This window comes from Delphinapterus leucas, chromosome 13, assembly GCF_059928025.1.
Source record: "Delphinapterus leucas isolate spDelLeu-1000000601 "Yukka" chromosome 13, BTC_Dleu_Yukka2, whole genome shotgun sequence".
Lineage (NCBI taxonomy): Eukaryota > Metazoa > Chordata > Mammalia > Artiodactyla > Monodontidae > Delphinapterus > Delphinapterus leucas.
Window position 1 is genome coordinate 25,756,065 of NC_143141.1, and position 25,153 is coordinate 25,781,217.

The following is a 25,153-nucleotide window of genomic DNA, read 5'->3' on the forward strand; positions in this document are numbered from 1 at the left end:
TTCTCCACGAAATGTCCTCTTCCTTCTCTAATTATTCTCCTCTTCATTTTGCTTGGCCTTGCACCCAAGCATGCAAGACAGAGAATCCTAGAGGTCCAAGATTCTAGAGTGGCTGTTTGCAAGGGGGAGGAGATTACAGTAACTGCCACACTGTATATACTTCTGTGCAAAGAAAAAGGGACAGTATTCAGAATGTCTCTCACATATAAAAGAGCTGGATGGCCGGATACCTGTGTGGCCCAAGGAACTAGAGGTAGCAAATTATGGGGAAAAAAATTGCAATCAAAGGCTGGAAGAGGAAAGGTTTGCAACCAGCTCTGTCTCCTAGCTCTCTGGTATTTGCGTCCAACGAGCAGAGTCTATTTTGTGAAGCATCAAGCACTGAAAAGAAGACTCCTGCTGCTGGAAGTTGACAGGAAGTAACATCCATGAGGGTAAGAATGCAAGATCAAGGCTTGTCCTAGAAACAATGCCCATAATGGAAAAAGAAAAGAAAGCAGAAGAGAAATGTAAGTCACAAGTCCAACCTGGCACAGCCTAGCCCAGCCCAAGGAAGGTAGGAGTCAAGGAGATGAAACTAAAAGAGAAGAGCCTTGGACCACAATATTCTCCACAAGGTACACGCAACAAACTTCACCCTACTATTTAACCAAGTTACAAAAAGAGCTTCTTAATCCCTACTTTTGCTCCTTAAAAGCTGCTATAAGTTCACTAATTAGACAGATATGATTTCAGAACAACTGTAATAGTTCAACTAGATGGCTCTTGCCTTCCTAAGGATATTAATTACATAAGATATATATATATATATATATATATATATATAGCTCTAAGTATATGATACATAAAATATAATACTCTGCAGGATATAGGTAACTGTTAGTAAATTATATTAATGAACGTCTGTAAGAAATGTTGCAACGATTTCCCTAATGTAAGAGCCTGGGGGAGGTAAATCTGTCTTCTAGGATTTCCTCCCCAGAGCTCAGAAATTCAGGTGTTGTTTTAGCTCTTCTACACTCTCTCCACCCAGCCCCGCCTTCCTGTTGGGGATCGGACCTCCCTATTGGCTATCTCATACCTGGAAACTGCCTGCCTTGTGACATCATTCTCCTACATCATCACAAGTGACCAGTGACCAGTGAGCAGTAACCAGTGACCTTTGTACTGGACACATGTGCCGTTTAGCTGCAGCCACTCAGACATCCTCTGGTGTTGTCTCCTCATCCCTTGTATCTGCAGTTGATGTTTTCTCTTCTTCTCTGACCACGTCAGGTAAGAAAAGAAACTTTTTAAAGTTTTTCGTTAGATTTATTTTGCCCCTAAATTTACTAGTAGATTCAAAATAGCATGGAATAATGAGGGAAAGTACTGAACTAGAAGTCTGGAGACCTAATTTCAGTTTTGACTTTGGCATATACTATCTGTGTGACTTTGGACAAATCATTGACTGTCTCACAAAGCCTGATATTTTCCTTATCTGTTAGGTTAGGATACTACATTGGTTGATCACTCTGATCCCTTTCTTTTCTAATACTGAGCCTTAAAGGGTACCCATGTAGAAAATGAAATCAGAGACTTCTCAAGAGTGTTTCAACAGAAACACAGAAGAGCCATGTGACATAGAAAACTAGCAATATACAGCAAGATGTTTCATCTCTAAAGTTCTCCCTCCACTAATATTTCGACTAGTTGAAAAGAGAAAATAGGGAGAGAGGATGGAGAGTACTGGGCTATAGGGAGGCACAGAGTCAAACGTAAGGAAGTTTAGGATTGTTTTCATCAGCACAGGCCAACAGGAACCAAGAGATAGGATAAAAATATAAGAATGAAGAGGGAAATCATAGAGGAGCTCTCAAGAAAAACATAGTTTGCAATGGAATGTTGATGGGAACCAAAGATTTTAAATTAAAGCAGAAAGAGCATAGAGTGAAATCTGCTCAGAGCAGGGCAAAACAAAGTTGATTGTAGCAAATCCTTATTTTAACAGACTAAGAGGAAAGTAAGGACACAACAGGGTATCACCAGGAAAGGCAGCTTACCAGAAAAGTCATACTCAGTGTTTTTTCTTTTATTGCCTCTCTGAATACAGTTGGCACTTGCCAGTTTTGAATATAAACATTTTAGAAATATGTCCTGGAAATGATGCTTCCTATATACAAGAGACCAAAGTGGTTATCTAGGGGTCTGCTTTTCAATGTTTGATTCTTTCTAATTTTTAAACTATGTAGAGGTTTTACCAATTAAAATTTTTAAATGATATCTTCGAAATTGAATCAGAAGGACTATTTCCTTTGTGTGATATGTAGGTTCTAAGGCAAGGTTGCTTTTCATCTTTACATTTCTTTCCTTCCTAACACAGAGAGCACATTGATCAACAGCCATCGTTCGTTCTTAGATCTTAGCTACCTAAGAAGAAAAAGAAAAATTCAAGCCCCACATCTCTAATTCCACATTGAGGGAATTTGCTGGCGGTCCAGTGGTTAGGACTCGGTGCTTTCACTGCCAGGGCCACGTGGTGTGGCAAGAAAATAAAAATAAAAAAAAATTCCACATTTATCTAGAACAATATTGTGGAGGCCTTTCGATGTTCTTACATTTGAAAATCTTTTTTAATTGGATTCTAGTGATGATTTTTTTTTAGGTTTTGGGATGTCATATTCTTGGATGTTGAAGATAATAATAAGATAATGTAAGTTCTAGAATAAATACAAAAACCTTCTTGATACGTTTTAAGCTTCCTTTCTGCTTATTATATATTTCTATTCTTTGAAATATATATTTCTATCAGGCTTAATACCTGTTACTTGCTGGGTAAAAATATGAATGAGCACAATAATGAAATTCTTTTACACTTATTATTTTGCTGTCTGCTTTGTACCAGTTTTCATTGAAATACTTGTCTGCATATATTGTGGCTACGTATACATTCACACTGATTGAATTTTGTTGCTTGTTGTGCATTTTTACTGATATATCTTCCCTGTCTGTATGTACTGGCTAGGAATTCATTCAAAATCACCTTCTATCGTGTTTTTTGGTTAATAGTATTCACTAAAATACAGTGGGCAAAATTCACTTTCATAATATTGCATGTATGGTACAGAATGTCATTTGTTAGTAAACTCATTATGCTTTGACACTTGCCACATACCCCAGTTTTCATAACTATGTATTTCTTTTACGTTACGTAATATGTTTTTCATGATTTTTCTTTGTCTTTCTAGAACTTACTGTATCTTCCTCCATATAAATCATACACTATATATCAGCTTATTCATGGATTATTACTGCTATTATTATTGGTGGTGCTGTTATAACCACTTTATGGATGAGTAATCTGAAGTAAGCAGATAGCTTTTTTCTTTCCAAAAGAACTTAAGAAATTCGCTTTCGGGTAATCATTTTGAGATGGGATGAGAAACCAGGCTTGAGGAGGGTAAAAATGACTCTTTAAATTTACCAGTTGGACTGAGCTATATGTGAACTCTACGTAATAGCGTGGGAACTGCACAAGCAAAGTGAGACACTGAAGATTACAATGGTAATAGCCGTACTGTTCTCTAACGGACGAAAAAAATGCCTATATTATAAGTTCTATTTCTCCTGCTTTCTGGCAGTATCATGCTCAGAGTCGTGTCCTGGCAAGGAAGTCTGGATACTTAGGTTCTGAAACCTGGTAAGGATACTAACATAATGAGAGAACTTGAAAAAGTCAACTCGACCTCTCTGAGCCTCAGTTTCTTTCCTCATGAAATGAGACTGTGAAAACAGAAGTTCTCTAAGGACCTCCTAGTTCTAAAATGCTCCCAGTCTACGAAACAGCATAGAAGTCCATACTAGTGCAGGCTGAAGGGAAAGATAGGGCAGGGAGAAGGTTGCTTCCAGCCTAGAGAACAATGTCTGAACCATACAACTTGGGTCTTCTGCCCATCTGTGCCCAACATGGGAGCACAGGCAGCTAATACAGAAGAGTGTAAAACTGCTCAGTCCTTGCAACCATCATAACGGTCTGATTTTTGGTTTCTCAGTAAGTATTGACATTACAGGTGTCCGGATAACAAGAAACTTAAGATAATGTTGTTCCTCAAACATAGTGAGAATTTATCAATGTCCCTAATTTTTTCATTACCCTCCAGTTCTTACAAAAAATTTCCAAAATCCGTCTCTATTTGGAACTCTAAGTTCTCTGCAGCACTCTCCTCCTGGGGTGAGCAATGCAACTTACGTAACAGGAAGTGTCTGCAACTTCTCCAGAGTCTCTGCTCCTGCCGTCAGTTCGGCATCAGCTACTGGTACCTCTTTCCAGACACTCATGGGTAGCGCCTACCTTCACCAACAGTCTAGCACAACTATGTTATCTGGAGTCACTGACCAGAGCCAGATCTCCACTTCAGCTGCTTCCTATCCAGGTGTCCTTGACTGGGACATCACAGGAAGCACTGAAAAGAATTCTCCTTCACTCGGAGACTTGACTCTGGCAGTCACTGACCAGCACACAGCTGCTTCCTCCATGTTTATGGCAGCCCAGTATGATAAACTGCAGACACCAATAACACGGTCCCTCTATATCCATCACTTTCTGCCAGGCTTGCTCAGGGAACACCATCTCAGATTCCAAACCAGGGACACAGCCCGTCACTTCCCTACCAGGAAGGAAGCCAGGTATGCTACTATAACCAAGGCACATTGGGGTCTTTACTGTATGGACAACTTGGCTCCTGCCTGCAATCCTATGTCTCTGTGTCATACACAGGAAGTAGGGCCTCTGTGCAACCAGAAGTGGTTATGGTACTAAAGGAGATTCAGCCCACAAATATCCAACCACCAGCTTCCACCTCTGGAATCTACTACCCTGTGTCTGCTCAACCCATCACAGAAACAAGTTTTCAAGGTGAGTACAAACAGCAAGGAAGTTGAACAATGAGGTCAGCATTCAAAAATGGGGTCAAATCTATAGCTGGGAAGTGGTGTACAGACAGGTAGAATTTAGATCCTGAGCCTTTAATAACCGCTACCTTCGCTCAGGGCTCTCTGGTTTTAGATTCTATATAAGAACACCTAGGGCTTCCCTGGTGGCGCAGTGGTTAAGAATCCGCCTGCCAATGCAGGGGACACGGGTTTGAGCCCTAGTCAGGGAAGATCCCCCAGGCCGTGGACCAACTAAGCCCATGTGCCACAACTACTGAGCCTGCATTCTAGAGCCCGTGAGCCACATCTACTGAAGCCCACGCGCCTAGAGCCCGTGCTCCGCAGCAAGAGAAGCCACCGCGATGAGAAGCCCGCACACCGCAACCAAGAGTAGCCCCCGCTAGCCGCAACTAGAGAGAGCCCATGCACAGCAATGAAGACCCAGTGCAGCCAAACAAATTCATACATAAAATAAATAAGTTCAAATAATAAATAAATAAAAATAAATTTTAAAAAAGAACACCTAATTCAGGTGGGAAGCTGGGAGGGACACTCTAAAGGTCATCTATGCTGCATGTACAAGAACCCCGAGAGCATACCAACAGGTACCACATTTTTCACTGCTGTAGCCGATCATTTCCCCTGTACTACCACACTGTATCACTCCCTTCTCTGATCTACTGCTAGAGTCTCTTTGGAAGATGTTTCAGAACTCTTGTTATCATAGTGCCAGTTTAACTGTCCTCACTTCCCTAATTTATACCAGGGTTTAAGACCTTGTGGTCCGGGATCCTGTCCAGAGCAAGCAGGCTAAGACTCTGTCTTTGTTTATATATTTCATCAGGAAGGGCTCTACTCCCTCTCCTAGTTCATGGTGTGAAGTGTTCTTAGCCTCTCAGGAAAGTGGGGAGAATTGAAAGGACTCTATATGAGAATGCTAGGCTTTGTGAAACATTTCATTTCTTTAAAAAATAAGACTCATTTTTTATTTGACTTTTAACAATCCTCTGAAATACAAAGAAAGCCAAGAATCGGTGACATGAAATGATCACCAGTAAGAATTCCAACAGTCACCCCTTATCTCGTAGCATAGGGCACTGTCCGTGATCCTTAAGAAGAGTTACTAGAAATGCCTTGCCCATCTTGCCCCTAAACACCAACACATCAATCATGTACCTTGAAAGGTACATGATTGCTGTGTTGGTGTTTAGGGGGAGCATCTCACTCACCAGGGACTGACTTCTACCTGGATTCCTTTGTAGGGATGGAGACTTCCCTGGTGATGAAAAATTCCCTGGGACTGCAACCTCCAAGCCAGACATCTTGTGTGACACAAACTCAAGAACTCCCCAGGTCCTGCAGGAGCAGAAATATTCAGATACTTGAGAGTAACCCACCACCTGAACTTGGGGACATTTCAGGGACAGCTCCAGTCCAGAGTGCCAGTAGTCTCCTGGCCCTGCCTCCAGCTCCAAGCCAGGGACAAATAGAGAGTGAGCACTTGGAGGATATTAAAACCAAGCTTTCAAAGCCTCTGGATGCCTACCAGATCCCAAGAGAAAACCAAGAGCCTCCACTACTCCCTTTAGAAATCCCTGATATTCACCAGCTCCTGGCCTGCACTGATGCATCCCCTCAGCCAAAAGGAGCAGCCTGCTTCTGAAAATGCTGATCGGGGAAAGAACAGCCTGAGTCTTGAGGACGTAGGGACACTTGAAAATGGGATGGAATCTAGCAGTGGTTTTGCAGACGTTACTACACTGGCGGAGGATATTCACCTCCCCCAGCTCTTTTATTCTTTGAAAGATCTTGATCAATCCATAGGTCCCAACGTGATCAAAGCCAAAGACACCAAAGCCATTAAGGTGAATCAGGTGCAGGAAAAGCCAAGTGTCATAAAGGTTCCCTCTGCTCAACCCAGGAAGAACAAACATAAAGCCTCTGAGCCTATCAGTGGTGCTCCGATGGCCAAAATCCAGCCAAAGAATCCAGAGTGCCTGTTAGGGGGAGAAGTGCTTCTATGCCATGCTGCAGTCAGTGACAGCGCTCCTGTGAACACGGCCAGGCATTCTAAAGGCAAACCTCAGAAAGCTGCATCCAGAAAGATCAGCAAAACGAAGAGCCATGGGCAGGAAAGGACCACAAGGACCAGAGGAAGGAAGAAGGCTGAAGAGAATAAGCAGTCAGGGAACAAAGTAAAGGCAGAAGAGAGGCCAACAATTCCCCAGACGAAGCGAAAGAAACAGCAAACTGAGCTTATCCAAGAGAGCTTTAAAAAGCCTCGAACCTTCCGAGGCATGCGCATGCTGCAGTCTGTGAAAGTTTTTCATGCACTGGGGGAGAAGAATGATAAGAAAACTGGGCTCTCTTCCTGTCGGGTCTTGGGAAATTCAAGCAACCCTAAACACCCCCAGCTATCCAGCCATGGAGGCATACCCCACCTGAGGGTAAGAGTCCTGAGAAAACTCAAGTCGAAGCCCAGAAACCAGACAGCAGAGCTGAGAAAGAGTGTCCATCTCCATCCCAGTATGAGCTGCCGCCTCCTGGGAAAGTCAAGTTGATACCTCTGCCGTTTTCTGCCTGGGACAAGCCTCAATCTCGACCTGCTCCTCGGAGGCCACAGTCTCTGGCCTCACATCGGCCTGCTGTGGCTGACTGTGCCCAGCCTGCTTCTATTAACTCAGCTCAACCTCCAGGATTGAAGAGGGTAAAAGTAACTCTTTAAATTTACCAGTTGGACTGAGCTATATGTGAACTCTAGGTAATAGCGTGAGAACTGCACAAGCAAAGTGAGACACTGAAGATTACAATGGTAATAGCTGTACTGTTTTCTAATGGACGAAAAAGATGCCTATATTATAAGTTCTACTTCTCCTGCTTTCTGGCAGTATCATGCTCAGAGTCGTGTCCTGGCAAGGAAGTCCGGATACTTAGGTTCTGAAACCTGGTAAGGATGCTAACGTAATGAGAGAACTTGAACAAGTCAACCCGACCTCTCTGAGCCTCGGTTTCCTTCCTCATGAAATAAGACTGTGAAAACAGAAGTTCTCTAAGGACCTCCTAGTTCTAAAATGCTCCCAGTCTACGAAACAGCATAGACGTCCATACTAGTGCAGGCTGAAGGGAAAGATAGGGCAGGGAGAAGGTTGCTTCCAGCCTAGAGAACAATGTCTGAACCATACCACTTGGGTCTTCTGCCCATCTGTGCCCAACATGGGAGCACAGGCAGCTAATACAGAAGAGTGTAAAACTGCTCAGTCCTTGCAACCATCGTAACGGTCTGATTTTCGGTTTCTCAGTAAGTATTGACATTACAGGTGTCCAGATAGCGAGAAGCTTAAGATAATGCTGTTCCTCAAACACAGTGAGAATTTATCAATGTGCCTGATCTTTTCATTACCCTCCTGTTCTTACAGAAAATTTCCAAAATCCATCTCTGCTTGGAACTCTGAATTCTCTGCAGCACTCTCCTCCTGGGGTGAGCAATGCACCTTCCCTAACAGGAAGTGTCAGCAACTTCTCCAGAGTCTCTGCTCCTGCCGTCAGTTCGGCATCAGCTACTGGTACCTCTTTCCAGACACTCATGGGTAGCGCCTACCTTCACCAACAGTCTAGCACAACTATGTTATCTGGAGTCACTGACCAGAGCCAGATCTCCACTTCAGCTGCTTCCTATCCAGGTGTCCTTGACTGGGACATCACAGGAAGCACTGAAAAGAATTCTCCTTCACTCGGAGACTTGACTCTGGCAGTCACTGACCAGCACACAGCTGCTTCCTCCATGTTTATGGCAGCCCAGTATGATAAAACTGCAGACACCAATAACACGGTCCCTCTATATCCATCACTTTCTGCCAGGCTTGCTCAGGGAACACCATCTCAGATTCCAAACCAGGGACACAGCCCGTCACTTCCCTACCAGGAAGGAAGCCAGGTATGCTACTATAACCAAGGCACATTGGGGTCTTTACATGTATGGAGAACTTGACTCCTGCCTGCAATCCTATGTCTCTGTGTCATACACAGGAAGTAGGGCCCCTGTGCAACCAGAAGTGGTTATGGTACTAAAGGAGATTCAGCCCACAAATATCCAACCACCAGCTTCCACCTCTGGAATCTACTACCCTGTGTCTGCTCAACCCATCACAGAAACAAGTTTTCAAGGTGAGTACAAACAGCAAGGAAGTTGAACGATGAGGTCAGCATTCAAAAATGGGGTCAAATCTATAGCTGGGAAGTGGTGTACAGACAGGTAGAATTTAGATCCTTTAATAACCACTACCTTCGCTCAGGGCTCTCTGGTTTTAGATTCTATATAAGAACACCTAGGGCTTCCCTGGTGGCGCAGTGGTTAAGAATCCTCCTGCCAATGCAGGGGACACGGGTTTGAGCCCCAGTCAGGGAAGATCCCCCAGGCCGTGGACCAACTAAGCCCATGTGCCACAACTACTGAGCCTGCATTCTAGAGCCCGTGAGCCACATCTACTGAAGCCCACGCGCCTAGAGCCCGTGCTCCGCAGCAAGAGAAGCCACCGCGATGAGAAGCCCGCACACCGCAACCAAGAGTAGCCCCCGCTAGCCGCAACTAGAGAAAGCCCGTGCACAGCAATGAAGACCCAGTGCAGCCAAACAAATTCATACATAAAATAAATAAGTTCAAATAATAAATAAATAAAAATAAATTTTAAAAAAAGAACACCTAATTCAGGTGGGAAGGTGGGAGGGACACTCTAAAGGTCATCTATGCTGCATGTACAAGAATCCCGAGAGCATACCAACAGGTACCACATTTTTCACTGCTGTAGCCGATCATTTCCCCTGTACTACCACACTGTATCACTCCCTTCCCTGATCTACTGCTACAGTCTCTTTGGAAGGTGTTCAGAACTCTTGTTATCATAGTGCCAGTTTAACTGTCCTCACTTCCCTAATTTATACCAGGGTTTAAGACCTTGTGGTCCGGGATCCTGTCCAGAGCAAGCAGGCTAAGACTCTGTCTTTGTTTATATATTTCATCAGGAAGGGCGCTACTCCCTCTCCTAGTTCATGGTGTGAAGTGTTCTTAGCCTCTCAGGAAAGTGGGGAGAATTGAAAGGACTCTATATGAGAATGCTAGGCTTTGTGAAACATTTCATTTCTTTAAAAAATAAGACTCATTTTTTATTTGACTTTTAACAATCCTCTGAAATACAAAGAAAGCCAAGAATCGGTGACATGAAATGATCACCAGTAAGAATTCCAACAGTCACCCCTTATCTCGTAGCATAGGGCACTGTCCGTGACCCTTAAGAAGAGTTACTAGAAATGCCTTGCCCATCTTGCCCCTAAACACCAACACATCAATCATGTACCTTGAAAGGTACATGATTGCTGTGTTGGTGTTTAGGGGGAGCATCTCACTTACCAGGGACTGACTTCTACCTGGATTCCTTTGTAGGGATGGAGACTTCCCTGGTGATGAAAAATTCCCTGGGATTGCAACCTCCAAGCCAGACATCTTGTGTGACACAAACTCAAGAACTCCCCAGGTCCTGCAGGAGCAGAAATATTCAGATACTTGAGAGTAACCCACCACCTGAACTTGGGGACATTTCAGGGACAGCTCCAGTCCAGAGTGCCAGTAGTCTCCTGGCCCTGCCTCCAGCTCCAAGCCAGGGACAAATAGAGAGTGAGCACTTGGAGGATATTAAAACCAAGCTTTCAAAGCCTCTGGATGCCTACCAGATCCCAAGAGAAAACCAAGAGCCTCCACTACTCCCTTTAGAAATCCCTGATATTCACCAGCTCCTGGCCTGCACTGATGCATCCCCTCAGCCAAGAGGAGCAGCCTGCTTCTGAAAATGCTGATCGGGGAAAGAACAGCCTGAGTCTTGAGGACGTAGGGACACTTGAAAATGGGATGGAATCTAGCAGTGGTTTTGCAGACATTACTACACTGGCGGAGGATATTCACCTTCCCCAGCTCTTTTATTCTTTGAAAGATCTTGATCAATCCAAAGGTCCCAACGTGATCAAAGCCAAAGACACCAGAGCCATTAAGGTGAATCAGGTGCAGGAAAAGCCAAGTGTCATAAAGGTTCCCTCTGCTCAACCCAGGAAGAACAAACATAAAGCCTCTGAGCCTATCAGTGGTGCTCCGATGGCCAAAATCCAGCCAAAGAATCCAGAGTGCCTGTTAGGGGGAGAAGTGCTTCTATGCCATGCTGCAGTCAGTGACAGCGCTCCTGTGAACACGGCCAGGCATTCTAAAGGCAAACCTCAGAAAGCTGCATCCAGAAAGATCAGCAAAACGAAGAGCCATGGGCAGGAAAGGACCACAAGGACCAGAGGAAGGAAGAAGGCTGAAGAGAATAAGCAGTCAGGGAACAAAGTAAAGGCAGAAGAGAGGCCAACAATTCCCCAGACGAAGCGAAAGAAACAGCAAACTGAGCTTATCCAAGAGAGCTTTAAAAAGCCTCGAACCTCCCGAGGCATGCGCATGCTGCAGTCTGTGAAAGTTTTTCATGCACTGGGGGAGAAGAATGATAAGAAAACTGGGCTCTCTTCCTGTCGGGTCTTGGGAAATTCAAGCAACCCTAAACACCCCCAGCTATCCAGCCATGGAGGCATACCCCACCTGAGGGTAAGAGTCCTGAGAAAACTCAAGTCGAAGCCCAGAAACCAGACAGCAGTGCTGAAAAAGAGTGTCCATTCCCATCCCAGTATGAGCTGCCGCCTCCTGGGAAGGTCAAGTTGATACCTCTGACATTTTCTGCCTGGGACAAGCCTCACGCTCAATCTGCTCCTGGCAGGCCACATTCTCTGGCTTCACATCGCCCTGCTGTGGCTGACTGTGCCCAGCCTGCTTCTACTAACTCAGCTCAACGTCCTGCAGTGAGTTTATCCCAGCCAGCTCCTGCCTCTTTGCCAGGTCCTGCCAATCCATCTCAGCCAACTGTGACCAACCCAACCCAACCGCGTTTGACCGACCATACCCAGCCTAGTGTCCCTCAGTCTGCTGCTCCTAGGCCTACACCTCAAAACTTCATCTTGCACTTCTCTCCAGCGGGAGCCTGATCCCCCTGCTGTGACTAAGCGCCAGTCCCCACCCAAGCTCCAAACCCCTTTCTACTCCAAGACTTCAGCGAGCAACCAATTCCATGGAGGGAACCCAATGTTCCCAAGCCAGTAACGTCAAAGCCCATCGAACAAGAGCAGAGGCCAGAGCGGGAGGCCATGAAGAGACGGGCTCAACAAGAATGTTACAATGCTGCCAAATACACCTCTTTGGGGAAAGTGCAATTTTTCATTGAGAGGGAAAAAGAAATGGAAATTGCTGACTACTACGGATATGTAAAGTAAGAGCTGCTAGCAGTGTTGGTGCCGCCTTGGGGACCAGCTGCTCTTCCATATACAGATAAGATAGGTATAAATTTCTCTATTTATTTTGATATATTTTAAAACAATAAAACTGAATAAATAAATGTAATAGAATTAATAGGTGAGTAATAAAACTTTTGAATTTTGAGATGCTAACTGTGGTGTGTTTTTTTGGTTTTTTTTTGTTTTTTGATGGGGTTAGAATCAAAGTCTGCATGAGAAAGGAAGGACTGAAAGTTGGATGGGAGAATGAAGGAAAGGGGTAAAAACAGAGGAAAGAGGAAGGAACTTGGCCCAGGGCTAGGAAGGCCAAAAGACATTTATGGATTTATGAAAGGAAGCAGGAGTGAGGATGAAATGGCAGAAGTAAAAAGCAGGGTCAGAGGTCAGGGGTGAAAGAACAAAATTTGAGTAGAGTTGAAGATGACAGAAGGTGAGTCTAGGTTTACTAAGAGAAACAGAAAAAGTCTCTTGGGGAGGCTGGCCTTAAGTCTCACAACCACCAGATAGGTATTTAAGAAAACAAGAGGTTCAGGACACATCTCTGAAAGGTTAGAGTTGCCTTATTCAGGTGTGATTATAGTGGGGGAATAGGGAAATCTACCAGAGAGGTGGCTAGGGCTCAGACTTATCCTAGGGGCAGCTGACGACAGGGGCAGAGCCAAGGGAACTGCTGCATCAGGAGGCCCACGAATAGGGCCTGGTATGTAAATCACCATGTACTCAACACCTAAGCACCAGGGCAGCTAATGCACTCTTCAGTTAATCCTGGCAACGACGGGCAAGGCCAGTATTCCTGTGCCACTTCACTTAGAGAGGTGCAGCAAAGGGCTGAGGTCATGTCGCATGTGGAGGTACAAGGCCTCAATTGCAGGCCCAAACGCCTCCAAAGTCCTCAGTATTTGTAAGTGCCAGCAGGCGGCCAACCTGGCTTTCAGAGCACAGCATCCTGAGGTTACTGGTGGACGAGATCAAACTTCTGGACGGGCCTAAATATTATCTTGAGGGGCTTCCTCCATTGACCAGGGCACATGCTGCCTTCTGTAAACATCACCATCAACTGAAACGCACGAGAAAAATCTGACGGAAGCGTCCACTCTCACGGGTGAGAGCAGTGGGGGCACGCACACTGGGCAGCCGCTCCAACAGCCACAGGACCCAGGCGCCCAGCGGTTCACGCTCCCTGTGAGGCCTCGTGGGGCAGGTCGAGGGAGTGAGGATGGGAGAGAGCGGCAGGGGTGGGCGTCCAAAGGAATGCAGTGGGGAGAAGGGAGAGATGGAGACAGTGGATAGTGGATAGTGACCATGGGAAAACTGGCAATTTTCGTTTTCAACATTAATTTTTTGAGATGTCATTCACATGCCATAACATTCACCTTCTGAAACTGCAAATTCAGCGTCGTTTCGTACATTCATAAGCCTATGCAACCATCACCGTCATCTAACCCATCACGTTTTCATCACCCCGCAAAGAAGCCCCCGTAACCATCAGCAGGCCCTCTTCATCCCCTCCTCCTTCAGTCCCTGCAACCATTAATTTCCTTTCTGTTGCTATGGTTTTGCCTTTTCTGGACATTTCATGACATAATACAAATGGGACCACTGTGTGTGGCTTCTTTCACTTAGCATAATGTTTTCAAGTTCGTCCATGTCGTAGCATGTGTCAGTACTTCATTCCTTTTTATGACTGTATAATATTTCACATATACACCACATTTTAAAAATCCATTCATCCATTGATGGGCATTTGGTTTTTTTACACTAATAATCTCCATTTATTGACAGTTTATTCTGTGCCAGGCAGCACCAGGCTAAGTTACTGACCTTATTTCACAGATAAAGACGCTTGGAGAGTGTGAAGAGTTTGCCCAAGATTAAGAGCTAGCAACTGGGGGAACTGGGGTTTGAACTCAGGCGAACTTCAGAGGTAATAAATTCACATGACAGAACATTAGAAAAGGTACACAAGGGTATTCAATGAAAAGTCACCCTTTTCCCCACATGCCCCAGCCACACATTTCCCTCCTCAGAGACATCTGGTTTTGCCATGCTGTGGATCCTTCCAGAGAACTATTTATACCTCAACATGTATGTATCACAATTTATTGACTAATCTGTCCCACTGATTTGAAATGTCACTTTTATGGTATAATAGATTCTTATACATATTTATATTACTTTTTTCAGAGATGTCCTAACTCATTTTTGCCTATCTTTTATGTTTTCCATTTCTCTAAAATCCTTTTTATCTTCAAAAAAATTTTTCCTTTTCCTGTTTGTTTCTCTTAAGGCATTATGTTCATTCACTCGTATGATTTTATTTAAATGATTTACTTTTGGCGGTGTCGGGTATTAGTTGCAGCACGTGGGCTCTTCGTTGCAGCGCGGGGTCTCTTCCTCACGGCTCGTGGGCTCTCTAGTTGTGGCGCGTGGGCTCCACAGCACGTGGGCTCAGTAGTTGGGGCGTGCGGGCTTACTCGGCCTGCAGCATGGGGCATCTCAGTTCCTCAGCCAGGGATTGAACCTGCATCCCCTGCATTGGAAGGCAGATTCTTAACCACTAGACAACCAGGGAAGTCCCCACTCTTGTATTATTTTAAATTTAGTCCTCATTTCTGAATTTTTTTTCTTTTATTTTGAATTCTGTCCTGAGTTCTATCATCTTACCTAATATTCTGGTTTATGCTGTTTGTTCATCTTTTTTTTAATTATGGTAAAATATACATAAAAGAAAATTTAGTATTTCAACCATTTTCAGTATACAGTTCAGTGACATTAAATACTCTCACAATGCTGTGTGACCATCACCACTGTCCAAATTCAAAATAATTATGTCTAAAGATTGAGCAGGACCTCAGAAAGATGGAGGCAGCAGCATAGTTTCTGAATCTCTCCAAACCCTTTCATGGAAGAAGATCAACTAAAACCAAACACCCATAGGTGGCATTTATCAGCATTTACCATTTGCAGAACTTTTTCACCATCCCAAACAGAGACTCTAGAGCCATTAAACAATAACTTCCCATTCCCTCCTCGATCCATGTTCTTTCATCTTTTCCACTGTTTTTCCTAACATCTTTTAGCCCACTTTGAAATAATAGGTTACAGTTTTGAGGACCTGTCTTTTCCAACTTGATTTTATTGTCCGAAGAGATGCTATTCTGCTCCTTATTCTCTTTTTTCTTACACTACCTCTGTACGGGATTTGATCCCAATCCTTTTCTTTTATTGATTTTTGGATGAAAAAAGTTTTAAAGCACTTTGAAAAGGAGGTGCGAGGCCATGTGGAAACGTGTTCCTCATGGCTGTTTCATCAATGCTTCACTTATACTGTTTTGAAATAACTCTTTTCCAGGGGGCATAAACCAGTGGGCTTTATCATTGGACAGAGTGCAGAGAAAGGACCCCACGAAAGCTGATCACCTTAGTAAAAACGATTTAGTTATGATTTCACCCAAGATTGGTCACAAAGCAGCCTGGGAAACTCAATGAACCAGAGACAAGGTATAATGCCATCTTTCCTTCTCTCTGCCTCAGCTCTCAAGGATTGGTCACCTACATGTTATTTGTAATTATTAGTTGGTTTCTGTTCATAATTACTATCAGAAGACACAGCACTTATGGGCCTAATTACACTGCCCGGCTACGCACCATTCTTCTTCATTTTGGCTTCCTGTCCACCAGCAGGAACCTGATTTATTTTTGTTCTCCCTTCACCACAGCCCAGTAATTTTTGTGAATGACTCTCAGTCTCACCAGAATCTGTATCTCTCACTCTGCCCCAACATCCCACCCCATCATTCGCTCCCTGAAGTGTACTCTAGAAATTTATGTAAACTGGATATTTTAACACGGTTCACCATCTCTTATGAAACCAGAAGAAGAGCAGCTCTCTTATGGAATGACGGAGAACTTGTAAGGATAAAACACCAGTCTGCAGGAGAAAGGGAAGAGAAGAATGATGGAAATAGTTTCCGGAAAACTGTTTTTACATTATGTTTTGTTTGTTCCTGGTAAATAAACTGAAATCTTCTAAACATTAAAAAAAATCTAAACCACTAAATTCAATAATACAGGAATATAACTTTTAAAAAAAATTTCTTTGGCTGCGCAGCATGTGGGATCTTAGCTCCCCAATTAGGGATTGAACCCACGCCTGCTGCACTGGAAGCACAGAGTCTTAACCACTGGACCACCAGGGAAGTCCCAGGAATATAACTTTTAGAGGAGAAGTTATAAACCCCTTGGCTATATGAACTGGAGATTTTTAGTAAGAAGTCATATATTTTAAATGACTTGGAGCTTTAAAGAAAGGAAGGGAGGAAGAAAGAAAAAGGGACTTCCTTGGTGGTGCAGTGGATATAATATCAAAAATAAAGTAATTAATTAAATAAATTTAAAAAAGAAAAAAAATGCTGAAATCCACTGACTAATTATTCAGGCTGTTATATCTCACTATTTCCAGATACATCCCTTTCAAAACTTTTGGTAAAATGTTACCTTATGTCAGAACAAATGAATTACAAACTTTTCTCTTTCTCCAAAATTTGAGAAATTCCCCTACACTTCTACCTTCAAATTTTATAAAAAGGGAAAAGTAGTGACAACCCTTATACTTACATCCAATTGCATCATCTGGCCACATGCCTTCTACATCAATCAAATATCTACAAAACAACAAAATTCGAGTCATTTGTAAATAAAAAGAAAAGAAAATCAAGGTTTCGCAAAAAATGTCCAATTTCACTTTACAAATATAGATATAAAAATCCTAAGAAAATATCAGCACATCTAATCAATAATTATTAAAGAATGATATACACCAGGACTACAAAAAGGCATTATTACAAGGATGCAAGGATAACGCAACTTTAGAAAATTTATTAATATAATTATTTACACTGATACAACAACTTAATTAATAAATGAAAGAGAATAAAATACAGGACAAAACTGTTAAAAAGTTATCTGATAACGTGCAACAGTCAGTTTGGGTGAAAATGCTCTGTACGCTAAAAACAGGAGACTTAATATGACAGAGTATTCATCAAGAACCAACAAATAACAAAAGACAAATCAGGACAAATATTAACATCATATCTGAAAAACCCTATCTAACCAACCATAGGAGCCAGAGACTTAGGAATCACCATCACTGACAGCTATTTCTCCCTCACCCTCATCCTCAACCCACCACCAGTGCTAACAATGATACTGCCTACATACCTCTAGAATCTGTCCACATCTTTCCACCAAAATGACCACCATACCCTGGTCCAAGCCACCATTATGCCCAATTTCTACAAAAGTCTCCTAACTTGTTTCCTCGTTTCCACTCTTTCTCCCTGCACTGTATTCTCCACTCGGTAGCAAAATAATAGGTTGAAAATGCAACTGGGTATGTTCCATGCACTCACCTTCAACAAAAAAAGTTCAATGGTTTTCTATTACTCTTAAAGTCTGAAACCTTAAACATAAGCCTGCACAATCGAGCTCCTACCCATACTTGTAGCTCCATTATAATCACATGCTCCCCCAACAGCCCCACCTTCCTGGCCAGTTCCTCCAGCACAGCATATGCTTTCCTCTTATAGGATCTTTTGCTATTCCTTATGCTCAGAAATCTCTCCCCAACCTCCCTATCTGGTTAATACCTACTCATCCTTCAGATATCAGCTGAAACATCCCTAAATAAACCTTCTCTAATCTCCATGATGAGATCAAATCCTCCCTAAAATATGCTCTCATGGAACCATGTTCCTCTCCTTGGCACTTGTCAGAGATGTAATTCTACATGCAGTGTATGATTCTTGAATATATATTCCCTCTCTGGACTGTTAGAATTCACAAAGGGCAGGTCAAGTCTCTTCACTCACAAAATGTCACAAGTCTTTTTGCTAGCCCCCAGCACAGCGCTTAGACATAACACATGCTCAATAAGTACTTCCTGCGTGAACAACCATAAATTGGTACAGTGTAGCAACATCCACAAAAAGCATAAGGGCACCAACTCTTTGATGCAGAAGTCCCATTCTGAGTGAAGTTAACTGAGACAAAGCATATATATTCAAAGGTGTTCACACAGCAATGTCCATTACTTTGACGTTTTATAATATCAAAAACTTCGAACTTTTTATGTTCATCAGTGAGCAAAGGAACAATGCAGCCTTAAAAAAAATAAACAAATGGGACCTAATGAAACTTAAAAGCTTTTGCATAGCAAAGTATAAACAAGATGAAAAGACAACCCTCAGAATGGGAGAAAATATTTGCAAACAAATCAACAGACAATGGATTATTCTCCAAAATATATAAATAGGTCATGCAGCTCATTATTAAAAAAACAAACAACCCAATCAAAAAATGGGCAGAAGACCTAAACAGACATTTCTCCAAAGAAGACATACAGATGGCCACAGGGCACATGAAAAGCTGCTCAACATCACTAATCATTACTCAACATCCTGCTGCACTTGATTCTTTTGTCATAATTAACCCACTTATACTCACTACATGTTTCTCTTCCTAGAGAACTGTAAGTTGCTGCTGAACAAAGACTTCTACTCACCTCTGTATCCCCGTGGCCTAACCTAACAACAAACCTATAAGGCTCTCGGTGTTTACTGAAACAATTCATTTTCTGAGTCTCTACCAATTCTAGGGAGTGCGTAGTATAGTCTCCTCCTCATTATCAGTGAGCCTGGCATCTGTGGGAGGGGCTTATAGCCGAGGAAGTCACCAATGGATCATAACTAAGGTCCTGAGACTGCAATGGCAGACAGCATGGTGAAGTTAGCCCACTGCATGCAGAAGACCCACAGAGGAGTCAGCATATGCAATGGACTACACTTGGTATAACATGTGAACAATCAAGGTTTACAAACGTGTTCTCATGCACTTGTAAGTATCTTCTAGCCCAGGCGGAACAGACAGAACACACACAAAGGAGCCTGGAGGAAGCGAGTAGGCCGGCAGCTGCACCCTAACATCTTAAGAGGTAACATTTCTGTGACTACAGTTTACACAAATCGGATCATTTGCCTCCTTTCTAGACACCCTGGTTATCACAGGACAGGCCAAGCCTCTCAAGTTTTAAAGCTAAAGTACACGGAAGATCTGTGAATAGGGCTGAAGATATTTAAGAGCTAGTACCTGCATTAAGCAACCAGGTTATAGAATGAAAAGTCATCTTGAAATTCCAGTCTCTCCCTCTCTCTCTCGCCTCCTATCCCTTATCTTCCCACCTCCATCTCTATTCCCTCTCCCCTACTCCCTGTTTTATGTATACACGTGCATCATTTTATATATACACGGAATATTTACTGTCTGTTACATTGATTTAATAAAGTGCACACTCCTCAGGCTAAATTTAGAAAGAGGACAAAATGAACACCTTCACATGGGCGTCAGTGGTGTTCCAAAGACAAAAGATTCCTCAGTCTTAAAACATGGCAAACACCATGTTCCTTCTGATAGTTAGATGCTAGAAAAAGGCAAGTGGATCCTTAAAATTCACACGCTATTAAGACCTACTATCAACAGAGTAGATCTTAAAATGGAAACAAGAAAACACCAGCCTTTTAAGTTCTTCCTGTCTGAAGATAAGAGTAAGAGGTGGTAGTGTTCTTCCTTACTTGCACCCGAAGTGTAAAGGCAGCAAAAATATCTTAAACACATATATGATGAGGAAGCCACTCTTGTGGTCCACTTGTTCTGTTTTGCTTCTAGGGATCTGTCTCACTCCGAACCCTTGCTTTTGGTTTTCTCTTTTATATACACTAAGAACCTGAGAGTCTTAACCTTTTCTTCCACCTCTCAACCAATAAATAGGACAAAAGAACATTTTTATTTTTTTATGTATTTTCCATTCAAATTTTTAAAAAAGAGATAAGTAAGCTAGTTCAGTTGATATTTCTCACAAAAATCACTTTCCAAACTAAACTAAATTGTTAGTGACCATAAATAGGTAAAGCACCGTACTCTATTAGCACCATCTGACATTTCCACCTTAATGTTACCAAACACAACAGGCCTAATGTCAGAACTATTAAAAATGTTAAAAATCCCCAACCCCACTCAAAATGCATACCAAATTACAGGTAAAGGAAAAAAGAACAAAAACAACTCACCATTGTCTTTATTTTCTTGCAGAAACCCATTTAAATTCCCACTGGAATTTAAAACTAGTGTCGTCATCTGGAACCTGATGCCCAATTGTACAAATTTTTAAATAAGGAATACTTTCTGGTAAGTCCTATAAGGCAAAACCATGACAATATGTATTATTTCCTTTGCAGGGAAAGAATAAAAAATTAGAGAAGGCAGAATATAAACCAGGAGAGTACATTAAACTTTGTATGTCAGTCATTCTGATGAGAGCCATTTTTTCCAAAGCTGCTTTAACCAGTAATTATCACTTGATTTTCATTCAAACTGCAGAACGGACAGTTACCAGGCATGCAAAAGGAAAAGCAAATCTATGTGAATGAATGCACATGTAACTCAAAATGACATAAACAGTTCTACCCACATTTATGTTCTATCTTACATTTCAAGGGACATAAAGCGGCTGTGATTTAAGCAGAAGAGTAGAACAGAGTCAGAAGAACTTGGATTCAAATTAGGAAAAAGAGGCAATTTCAGGCATTGTTGAGAACTGGTATTCTTGGGGTGGGAGAAAGTAGACTATCAATAGAAGACAGAAAAGGATAAGTGAAAATTCTCTAGTTTTGAATTTAAATGAAAGTAGCAGTAGGAACCTATGACCTATTTTAAAAATATTAAAAACATACATATTTCCTAGCTCTGACCACTGAAAAAGTGTAGAAACAACTGATGTCATGTCAAAAGGACTCAGGAGTCACTGAGAAGCTCCAACTGGCCAAAGATAGGGCCTCAGTTAGAATAATAACTGTAACGCAGTCCACGGTGATAGGAATAAATAAATTTTACAAAATTGGTCACCACTGGAGGATATTTGTGAATCAACTCATTAGTTTGAAAACTCTTAAATAAAAGAAGAGAATCATACCTCTACAACTGGGCAACCAAAGAGTTGATGAGGGGAATCTTCTCCTCATACAAATATACCCAGCTAATAAGTGAAAAAAAGAACAATAGAATTCACCATTTTTTGAAGCCTCAACTGAATTAATGGATGAAGGTATGAATCATCAGTGACTGTTAATACCACAGAAAGAGACAACTATATACGTCTCCATGGAAGAACACAGCATCACCCGTGAAACTGTCTTGCCAAAACAAAACATGCAAGCTTCATTCAGATCAACTACCGATTTACAGGAAATAAAAGGACTGAAGAATATGTTATCAACACATGGAATGTAATCATCGACATCTAGATGGGACAAATTACCTGGTTTCTTTAAAAACAAAATTCAAGGAGGAAAAAAAAATGAGAGAGACATGGAGGGAGAGCCTAGAGATTAAATAAGACTTCAGAGACCTAACAATCAACGGCAACGTGTGGACCTTATTTGGATCTAACTCAAAATTCTTAAAAACAATTTTTTATGACATTTAGGAGACAACTGCAAATTTGAGCACTCCCTGGGTGTTTACTATTAAAAAATGATATTAAGGAATAAAAGTCCTATATTTGAAATATACATACCAAAAATGTATGGGTGGGGCTTCCCTGGTGGCCCAGTGGTTGAGAATCTGCCTGCCAATGCAGGGAACACAGGTTCGAGCCCTGGTCTGGGAAGATCCCACACGCCGCGGAGCAACCAGGGCCGTGAGCCACAACTACTGAGCCTGCGCGTCTGGAGCCTGTGCTCCACAACAGAGAGTCCACGATAGTGAGAGGCCCGCGCACTGCGATGAAGAGCGTCCCCCGCTTGCCGCCAGTAGAGAAAGCCCTCGCACAGAAACGAAGACCCAACACAGCCAAAAAATAATTACTTAATTAATTAATTTTAAAAAAATGTATAGGTGTAATTACATGTTGTCTCGGAGCTGCTTCAAGATAATATGGAATGGGGTGAAATAGGTGGGGGTATAGATAAAACATGACAGCCATCAGTTGGTAAATATTAAAGCTGGATGAGTTCATGGGTATACAAGGAACACTCACAGTATTTTGTATACTTTTGTATATGCTTAAAATTTGTGATAATTGTTTAAAAACAAGACGACACTGTAGAAAACAGTTTGGCACTTTCTCAAAGGTTAAGCGTAGAGCTACCGTATGATCCAACAACTCTGCTACTACCTACGCTGCACATCTAACAGAACTGAAAGCAGGGATTTGAACAAATATCTGTACACCAATGATCATAGCAGCATGACTCACAATAGCTACAAGGTGGAAACAACCCAAGTGTCAATCAACCGATGAATAACAAAATATGGTCTATATACACACAGTGGGATTTATTAAGCCAAAAAAGGAATGGCATTTTGTTCCATGCTATAACATGGATGAACCTTGAAAACACTAGGTTTAGTGAAATAAGCCAGACATAGAAGGATAAATATTGTAGATTCCACTTACACGAGGTACCTAGAATAGGCAAATTCATAGAGACAGAAAATAGAATAGAGGTGTCTAAGGGCTGGTGGGAGGGAAAATGGGGTTGTTACTGTTTGATGGTTACAGAGTTTTTGTTGAGGACGATGAAAAAGTTTTGGTTCTAGACAGCGGTGATGGTTACACAACACTGTGACTGTACTTAATGCCACTGAACTGCATATTTATAAACGGTTAAAAGAAATATGATTTCTCTATATTTTACCACAATAAAAAAAAAGGAATAATTGAGTTGAAATTTCAATTCTTCATTGTCCAAGAGTCAGTTTCATTGTCCATAAAATTAGTAATTGTAGTTGTCTATCCTCTGAGCTTAGTGCAGGGTAAGCACTCAGTAGGAGATATCAGTACTACTTCCACTTCAAGAGCAAAGGATTGCTGTGAAGATTAACAAAGTCAATGGATATGAAAGAACTTTCTAAATGGCAAACTGCTATACAAATCTTAACAAACATTAGGTGTTACTGTCTCCCAAGGCCATGGAACAGGTCAGAAGAAGGATAATTCTTTTGCACTGGTATGTCCTACATGGGCCAAGAGAATAGATGGGTTTCTGTACTATATCAGAAGGCATTAGGGAAAAAAAGCATAAAACTTAGAGAACAATTGTCTTTTACCCTGATGCTTAAACATGCTCAGGCAACTGCTTAAAATAAGTGCTAAAGACATAATGGACATACTTTTCTTTCCTTTTAGGCTACTACTATTCTTACTAAAAGTTTACTTCAATTTCAAAATATAGAACATGGAAGCTTATAGAATTTCTTCAGCATATCTAGAGCCTACTGCCAAATACTATAGTTCAATTTATATCTTTAGTCTCATTTTGAAACAGCAATTACAAATGTGTATTTATGGAAACCACTAGCTTCCCTTTTTGAACGCATGAAAGAAGGCCAGGATTCACCTTAGCATAAAATGATAACTACTGAATTACTATGAATTATTACAGTATCAGAAAGAAGGTCATTTTCAATTACGCCTTCCATTTACCTCTGGCTTATAATAGCGGTGAGTATATGTTAAGTCAATAATCAGCCCAAGTTCTTCATTGTGTTCCTGGAGTTTGTTAAAAAAAATCCAAGGGGGAAAAACATTCTTCGGAGCAAGATTCTTTTCAAAACTCTGTCAGAAAGAATAAGAAAGAACATGTGTTTAAAATCCTTTATTATCTTATCCATTTATTCAAACCCTGTGATGCTAACATATGAGATTCAAAGTAAAGTTTCTTCCTCTGGAGTTTACAAGCGATATTATGATCCTTTCTTCCAGAGAGATTAGATGGAAGAAAATCAGTTCACTTCTATATATTTATTTCTAGGTTTGTTTATTTCATGTTGGTCTCCTAACCAGACTGTAAACTCCCAGAAGGCAGGGACCACATCAATTTTGCCTACCATTGTACTGCCAGCTCCAAGCAGAGTGCCTGTAAATAGACACATAAATAAATACTTCTTGAATATCTACCTATATGAAGGATGGCTTTCACTGCTAAATATTCTTTTATGTATTTGGCTTATTTATGTACTCTGTTCGATGGATCTGTTTGGTTATTCAAGTGCCAGCAACACACTTTTCTTTTTAAATTAGTAGACTAGTTTTAGAGCAGTTTGAGATTCACAGCAAAACTGAGCAAAATGTACACAGTTCCCACTTATACCCGCTCTCCTTCATCCCACACAGCTTTCCCTGATATCAACATGCCATACCAGTGTGCTTCATTTGTGAGAATTCATGAACCAACACTGACACATCATTATCAAAGTCCATAGTTAATTGCATTCATGGTACAAGTAACTGACTATTTCTTTATTTCTAGTATAGTCATCCCCAAACATTTACATACTGAGATACATATTACTTTCTTATAAATTACTTTATTCTTTATTTATAGTTAGGGCATTCCATTGGTTTCGGTTTTTTTAATTAAGATCAAAAGTAGGTTGTATTTATCTATGAATTCCATTTCTGGATAGTAAAGGAGGTATTAAAAAGTATTTGCTATAAAAAGGGATAATGGATTATGACGGGGTTGAGAGCCAGGGCTCTATATGGTGAATTCAGATTTCTGGAAGAATATGGTATTAACATTTGCTTACCTTTTTTAAAGGAAATTTGAAAGCAATGAAACGAGTCCCAGGCATCCGCTGTTCAACTGGGAGATAGTCTTTCCACCTGTTAATATATTTTTTGTTAGGAATATTTTATGTTAGGCTGTCTCCCTGCATAGGATGGATGTGCCTTGAAAATGTAAATCATATCCCTCTAGGGTAGGTCCCTCTTCTTTCTGCTTTGCATTTTGCTGATACACTTATTCAACCCCAACTAATA

General features: G+C 41.6%; 2 pseudogenes; both read left to right on the forward strand.

Annotated features, from left to right (window-relative positions):
- The first annotated feature begins 1,175 nt into the window (after window positions 1–1,175).
- Window positions 1,176–7,636, forward strand: LOC111171116 (uncharacterized protein C2orf78 pseudogene; annotated as a pseudogene).
- A 672-nt stretch (window positions 7,637–8,308) lies between these two features.
- LOC149747705 (uncharacterized protein C2orf78 pseudogene) lies at window positions 8,309–12,313 on the forward strand (annotated as a pseudogene).
- The last annotated feature ends 12,840 nt before the right edge of the window (window positions 12,314–25,153 follow it).